This window comes from Sitodiplosis mosellana, unplaced genomic scaffold (assembly GCF_009176505.1).
Source record: "Sitodiplosis mosellana isolate CC-2019 unplaced genomic scaffold, AAFC_SMos_1.0 Smas_scaffold_76, whole genome shotgun sequence".
Classification (NCBI taxonomy): Eukaryota; Metazoa; Arthropoda; class Insecta; order Diptera; family Cecidomyiidae; genus Sitodiplosis; species Sitodiplosis mosellana.
This window is the reverse complement of record NW_022595318.1, coordinates 115,433-123,866: the sequence shown is the minus strand read 5'-3', so window position 1 is coordinate 123,866 and position 8,434 is coordinate 115,433. Positions and strand designations below refer to the sequence as shown.

Here is an 8,434-nt window from a genome sequence, read left to right as displayed (position 1 = left end):
CGGCTCGTTCGATCATCGCAATCACATGCGCCGTTTCGTGTAGTGAGCTAAGTACACACATTCAATGTGTTCGAGTTATTATTTTTTTCTTCTTCTTCTTCTTCTCCGCTTCTTTTATTATGATCCAAAGCTTTCGTTTGTGTATATTCTCGCGTGCCTTGAGTGTGTCTGTACGCGAACATCGCGCACAGCATTACGAGATTGCGACTGCGAGATGTGCATAACAGCACACGTAGTAAAACTGCTTTTGCTTTGTGTATTCGCTTTTTTTTTCCTTCTCTCTCTTCGATTTCGTTCATTATTTTGTTCGATGTATTATTCACATTCTTCTTTCCTTCATACGTCCGTAGTACTGCTCGGCAGTATGTTGTGAATATCGGCATCCAGCCACAGCATCTCGAAGCACATTTGAGAGAGAGGAGACACACACAAGCTGACACACAGTCTCACACTCGTATTATAATATCGTGCACTGGTTTTTTTTGTACGCGCGCGAAAAACTTAACTACAGATTCAGTGGTTTTGTAGCACTTGATACTTAAAGTACCATTATTACAATTACTCTCGTTTCGATCGCGCGGCGCGCAACACACATCGCAAATTGACTCAGTAATCTGCATCACATTTTCGCCGATCGAATTTTGAATTCAATTTGAATTCGTTACAGAAAAATAGATTTAAAATCAGAAGAACAAGAACAATCTCGACGAGCTAAATAGTTATTTTGCAAGAATTCATCTGTTTTGTGTTTAACGCCATATTTTAAAAATATTCTTAGTGAACAGTTCAATTCTAAACAGTTCCCAAATATTTTATCAAAAACCGTTAAACATCGAAAGTGTTCCATTTAAACTGTTTTCGACCAGCTCGAACAGTTCACAAGTGCAAAGTCGACAAGACAAAAGACATCAATAAGTCAATAAGCAACGAACCGGCTTCTAACATTGAATTCGTTCCGAAATTTCATGTGGAGCCTAACGAACTCGCAAGTGAATAATTGTGACAATAGTTCTTTTTTGGGAATTTCTTGAATCGAAAAGATCACCAAGTGTGTGTCGCATCGAATTGTGTGCCGTGACAATTAATTGAAATACGATAACCTTTATTTGATTTATTGCATTGATATTTCGATCCTTCGTCCAGACGTTATTTCAATAAAAGCATGAACTAAATTACACATCTACGCCACCAGCGACTCATCAATTTTATCAAAACCGGATAAAATAAAAACGGCGTGCAAGACTAATGAAACACAAAGGAAAATGATGTACAGCATTTAAAAGACAACAAGCATCGCAAAAAAAGGTGGAACAATCAACGGGAATTAAAGGCGAAAGAAAATTAATTGCATTTAAATTACATATGTTAAATGTCGTTCGTTTGGTTCATTTGGTGAAACCACAAGAAGATCTTCGGCTCGCGATCGAGACGAGACAAGAAAAAACAAACCGAAACATTTTGAATTAACAATAAAACTTGTGAAATAAATTCGTTTTGACCAGTGTGCATCGTGCGGGTCTCGTCGATTTGATCATCTTAATCGAAACCTGATAAATTTTATTGTAAAACCAAAACTGTGCGGTATATTACGAACAGCCGAAACGTTATTTCCGAGTTCTCGCGATTTTTTTACGACTCTGGAGAAAGAAAAACTTCATATATGTCGTTGACGAACTAACTGAAACATTAAAGACTATAAAAGTGTAATATCAGACACGAAACCTTTTTGTGCGAATTTTTTTTTCTTTCTTTTTTGCATTTATTCAATTTTTCGACATTCACATCGGCGGCTGACTGGCCATCCGTCCATCCATTGTGAGTCATTTGTTGCGTTGGTCAGAGATCACCATATCGTCTCGTGTGAACACATCTTCGTCATTATCATTATATATTGTGTGTTCATTTCAAGCGCATTACCTTCGGCTTAGTGAAAAACCGTTTGCGCGAAAATACACACAGCAAAAATCCAACAAACGTGAAAACATTTTTTTTTCATCTGTCGGGTTGATTTGTTTGTTTTTTTTTTGTACACTGTTATATTTTAATTGTTTATGTGATCTTGTAAAAATTGGACACATCTTTTGCTCTTTTTTTTTTTAAATAATTAATTGCCTTTCAACGATAAAATGGTCATACTCATGGAAAATATGTGTGTGTAATCGGAGCTGAGTGTCGGACCGCATGATGACTGTAAAGATCTAAAAGGAAACAAGGTCGTACATTGAAAAAGAGAGAAAAAATATATTATTTTAAGCAGAAAAATAAAAACAGTGTAAGAGAAGAAAAAAAAACACTGAAATTAAAACATCACTTGAAATTTATGTGCTCCAACACTGGACCGAACGCTGATATTATAATTAAATGATTATTGTGGCGCGTTGTCGTAGGTTGTGTTCATTGCTCTTTTATTGTTTTTCTTCGGTTTGTTTTGTGTGATTCTTTTTTTTTGCTTTCTGTCGACGTGAAGAAAAAGAAACGAAGAATTGGGTCTCTTCATGCAGCGCAAATTTACGACCTCAGTGTGTGCATCGAACGATCGTCTTCCAAGCACGAACGAAAAAAAAAAACAACATCAAGACATTCATGTTAACCAAGCTGGCGATATTTGTACAGCGGTTTGATCATAGAGACGCATAATCTCAAATGTCACAAATGGGCTAAGATCGTTTTGTATGCATGAATAATTGACCTTTTGTCAACACACAAATTAAAAGCCATTCTAAAATTACAAGTGACTCCAAAAATACAGCGAAAAAAAGCCAACAACAACACCGAAGTTCGAGGCGCGAGAGACGGAAGAAATAAAGACAAAGTCAACAATTAAAATGCACATTAATAACCCGGAGGAAAGAAAAAAAAATAAGCGACTGCGACCACAAAGACGCATCGAAACACTAAACTTTTAATTTGCATATAAAAGTGTTTTATTTTCTCTTTCAAATCAACCGTTTTTCGTTTAATTCACGAAAAATTATAATTTAAATTGACATTTTTTGTGCGTTGCATTTTTTTTCTCGCCGCGATACTTGTGTAATTCATCAAGTGTGAAGACATTAAAGAAAATAAAAGAGCCATTTCGAATTTGGGAAACCGATAGGGCGGATCCACGGGGCTCCCGAAAAGAAAATATACGATATTTTTAATTTTCACTTGGTGGCACGACAAATTATATGGGTTTTTCGTCGTCATACATGCGTCGAACAATCTTAAAACCATCAATAAATTTTGCGTTTTTATGAAAGCAATAAATGACCACGGAAAATAAAGTTATATATACGATAAAAGTAATAAATCCATAAATCGACAAAAAATTTGTGCACTTTTTTCCCATCAATCGCTAAATGTCAGAGCCGATTGTGAACGGTCTAACGGAACTGCCTTTACAACCGATCGCCAGAGCCACAACAGCATTCTAAAAATCAAACATTCCTCGAAAAGAATGCCAACGACCAAAACACACACACACCGTTTCCTGAAGATTGAATTTTAAATCCAGACAATTCAAAACGAATACGAAGTACCATCGCCAGTGGCCAATGTAAGTATTTTATGATTTTTCATATTTTGTTGCAACAAATAATAATTCGGTTTTCATTGGAAAACACACACACAATCGAGACATTTCAACGCAACAAATGATTACAAAGGACCACCAGTGAAGTAGAAATCTCATCGTGCATTTTTGTACAGATCAGAATTCGCATAAACGTAAAATATAAAAAAAAAAACGATTTGTATCATAGAAAAATTGTCTGCTGCAAAATGCAATGCCTCTAATTGTCTGTTAATCGCAATAGGAAACAATGCTCAAGAATATGAAACTGTCGGTGCAATGACTCAATCAGCTCTGGGGTTGTTGCATTAGATTTGTTTTTCGTTTTAACCTAAATCCCATCTATGCGGTTTGGTACATTCAATTTTTCAAGATTAGGCAAACATGAAATAATAAAGACATCAAAAAAAAAAATTCCGGTGCAGCTGAGAAATCGAAGAATGAATAGAGCAAATGGAAGAATTCTAAATTGAAACTTTTTCTCACAGCCCAGCACAGTGCGCACTTGCGAAGATGTGGGCAAAATGAAGAGAGCGAGGAAAAAAAAACAAAGGAACTCGCTGTCTGCGAACAACATTCCATGCGTCACATAATGAAATAACCAGCACAAACATTTCAGTGTCGCCACTGTACCATTTTATACGGAATGCAGACACAAATCACACATACTTAATTTGCTCGTCGCTAAAATAAACGAAAAATATACCAAGCCAGAGAAGCAAACAATGAAAAGACAACCGCGAATGCACGGGCATTTTTCTCACCTCCATTATTTTCAGACTCTCCGCAATAAGAATGAATATTACTTTGATTGTGTTGTTTCGAATGCACATGAAGAAACCAACGAAAAGAAACAACAACGAAAAATCCATTTGCCATTTTCCTTTTCAACATGCGTTAACAGTTTAGTCAGTCATGGAAAAGAGAATCCGCACACACACAAGTATCCGTATCTTTTTCACATTTTTATTGTCTCTTCAAGTTGAGAAGCGATCAAAATTAAGTGTATTAAAAATGGTAGCAAAAACTGCAGTGTACAAGCAAGTGAAAAAAAAACACACAGACACTCATAGAGTAATAATCGAAATGCCGTTTTCCGACAAGCAGCAACAAATGAAGAAACAAAACAAACAAATTTCTTAATTATATTCCGCTTTTCTGATGCTATCGCATATAAAAATTAGTCTTGATGTGACGGCAATTTTGTAATACATAATAATTTTGCATTTTTCACGTTAATTTGTGTGGTGGCGAGCGCACACAGCTCGATGAATCTAGTGCAAACGAATTATGACGTAAAATATAGAATAAATCAAGGGAAAACCAGAGAGGCGATCAAGACGATGGAAACCAAAAGTGATCAGCACACTATGAATCGCAGTAGTAACCGAAGAGAAGAGAAGAAACAGAAAAAAAACCAAACAAACAAAACAAAACAAAACCATGCGAAGTGCACAAATTAATAAATGGAAATGAAAATCATCCCACGCTCCAGAAACACAATCGAAAACAGATTCACTTTTGTTTCTTATCCGTGGCAAATGGAACGGAGTAGCAGAGAGCACCATCAATTTCAAACTGAAACGCCAACAATAACGGCAATTTTGTGTGTAGAAACCAAACGAATGAAAAACAAACAAACAAACAAACACACAGAGAGAGTGAGTCGAAAAACTTCGCAAAAATATGTATAACGATAAATTAGCTTGGTAAATGCGATGATGGCTTGTGAGTCAATCCAACGCTGTTTCGTCGATCGTACTCTCGATGATCAAATGCACACGTGCGAGCGAGTCTTGGGCGAGACAAAGAAAGCGCGAAAATACATTACTAAGCCTCCTCTAAAACCGCGTCAACAACTGAAATTCCACGAAAACAATGCAAATTGCACATTTTAAGGCTTAATCGCTGAATAAAATCTCATTTAATGTGTATTCAAATGAAGAAAAAAATGGATTTGTCTTCAATTCTAAGCCAAAGAGTATTCGCAACAAGAGCGCGCAAACCAGAGCAACAGCAGCAGCAGCAACATCGCAATCCGTACCCAGCGCATGATTACACATTATGGTTATTACGGCTAGCACTATAGTGTAATCAAAGCATTTAATGTGAATAAAATCGTCCATAGCATAGCGATCGTCGCGGCGAAACAATGGCCACAACGAAAATGTATGCGCAATTATTGCATCATAACATCCCAGCGATCGAGCAAGCGCACACAGGAACTCGGAACGAAAATGATCGCACCAGGTCAAAGTAAATCAATTAGGGAAACTGATTATTTATGGACTGTGCGCGCGCTTGGCGCACACTGGAATTTCTCTCTCTGTTTTGTACATCTCATGAAGCAACATCAAATTGTGGACGGATTCTTTTCAATGTGGAAATTTATCCAAGTCATTCAATGTGTACCGTTAGGACTTCAATTTCCACATCACATCAATGGATCAGATTAAAATGACTTGCATAAAAATTGACGTTGCACATTCAAATCGTGAACTGACCTAAAAAAGAGACGAAGAAAAAAAAAAACGGCGAGGCGCAATGATGCACATAAACATTTTCGAATAGCATTGAAAGCAAAAAGTTCATAAAAAGAAGAATACCAAAAGCGAAGACGCAAGAAAAAAAGCAACAGCACACAGAACTTCAACCCAATCAATCAATGATCCAGTTTCGTTCATTCAAAGGAAACCCAACAAAAAGAACGTCTCGAGCACAAAGAACACGGCAAAAAAGGGCAACAACACATAATCGGCTTGATATGCTCGAACGTTTTACGCTATTTGCTTTTTTTTTAAGCGCACCAAAAACCTCTTCACCATTTCGAAATCAAAACAAAAATACACTCGACGTACGGCGGAGCGAAAAAAAAATAAGAAATTAAATACGAAAAACGTACATTGATCGTTCTTATTACGGTTTACTATCTCTGTTCTGATGAGTGTGTTCGTTACCTTCCATGCAGATTAATCGTTGCATTTGTTCGTTCGCATGCGAAATCTCAGTGCTGAGCCCCCTTCGATACGTGCTTTCTCGAATATATATATATATATATATATATATATCTGAATTCAACGTGCTATACATTCCGTTTCATTATAGTGTCATCATAAATATCTGACCGTGCACATCTCAGTCAGTCAGTCGGTCTCTATCCACTCTCTATATATAAACTCAAAGTCAAATGAATCCCATTTAGGCAGCTGTCATTGCTCCTTTTCTCCGCACGCTGTTGATGCTGATGCACCGTTCACTTGGCTCCATTCGAATTACACGCATTCAACGTCACAATAAAGAAAAAAATCTTGACAAAAATTGATATGCCTACACTTCAAACTTGCCACATGAAAGAAGACGAATAAAAAAACAAACCACGCACGATTCCACCACGTAAAGTTATTTCTACTTCGCTTGAACGAATCACTGCCCAGCGAAGATGGAAAAAAATGATGGGCTACAGAAGCAATATATGCACATATATGAAACAAAATAATTGGTTCAGAATGATGGGCATAAGTAATGCATTTTCATTGTCTGCCGCATCGCCACACTGATCACACTGAATTTTTTTTTTGGCCGTTCATTTCAATCTTGTCTTGTTTCCATGTGGCGCAACCAAATCCTTTACATTTTTTTTCTGCTGCTTTTCCCGAAGATGCAAAGACAGGCAAGACTGAGCCAACCAAATTCCAGTGGTTCATGCGAATGAAAAACATTTTACACACAGGGGAAAAGTGATTGGCAGGGCTCTGCGGTTTTTATGGATAAAGTAGCAACGAGAAATGTGAAGAGTATAATATGTTTTTAGGGCAACTCACAGATTGACACATGCAAAAAAAATGCTTTTTTGCGGCTTTCATGAACGAAACGAAGCGCCCATGAAATATATGCATTCAATTCCGATGAAAAAGAAAACCGAACATAACACCAACTTGAAACCATTCCGCTTCACAGCGATTCCTTGGATTTCTTGCTCGCTTTTTATTTTTCTCAATACCTTTTCGAATCGAACCGAAAGCCGTTTAAAAGTTCACACTCGTCGTCATTAGTTTCATTTATTTTCTACATTGTTGATGGAAGCATAAAAGAAGAGAAATGAACGTGTTCGGCTTGCTTGTTTTGCATTGTCGTATGTAATTTTCGATTATGATAAGGATCTTAATTATCAATGCAAACTGTTTAATGTGCCATATATTTCAGTTAAACGTTAATTTAATTAAAATTTATTCATAACACGATTTTGCGAATCAAGATAAAAAAAAATTCGTCCCATGAACGTCCTGTTCACACAAGGACCGACGGTGTGAACCGCAACGCATACAAGAAAAAGCGATTCACCGAATAAGAGAAAGAATTGTGTTCCGTGTTGAGAAAGGGATTCCGTTGTTTTTCAAATGATTTTTTTTCCGTTGAAATAATAGGCTTAACGATGATCGAAAGAGGTTAAGCTTTTCGGAACAATCAACAGCTATCCGCTTTTTATTGAAAGTTTTTGATATTGCGGATTTCCTTTGATTTTCACCGTACGCTACACGAATATGTAGCGCGCATAAACATTCGCTGTCATTTTAACCGCTTAGAGAAATGGAAAAAAGAAGCGGAGAGAGAGACATGCAGATGAAATGAGTGCGCACTGCTGCGGCATCGTGTGTGTGTGCGTATGCATTTCATTTTCACGATTCGAACGAACAAAAAAAATTGTGTACGCGTTAACAGATTTACATTAATTGACATAAATCGCATAGAAAAACCGTCAATAAAAGATGCTCACATTCGAATCAATTGTCGTCGTCGTCGCTGGTTGATTTTTTTATCGCTGCACTCGCAACATCTAGATCTCACGCTCATTATAATCGAGCTCGATTGCATTAATATATT

General features: G+C 36.9%; 1 protein-coding gene across 1 annotated transcript in view; it reads left to right on the top strand.

The window, feature by feature from the left end:
- Positions 1 to 484: 484 nt before the first annotated feature.
- The window catches only part of LOC129570750 (probable cyclin-dependent serine/threonine-protein kinase DDB_G0292550), a 58,726-nt gene continuing 50,776 nt past the window's right edge, over positions 485 to 8,434 (top strand). Inside the window, exon 1 of the mRNA XM_055450456.1 lies at positions 485 to 3,538. The gene's annotated coding sequence lies outside the window, so the exon portion shown is untranslated. The remainder of the gene's footprint in view (positions 3,539 to 8,434) is intronic.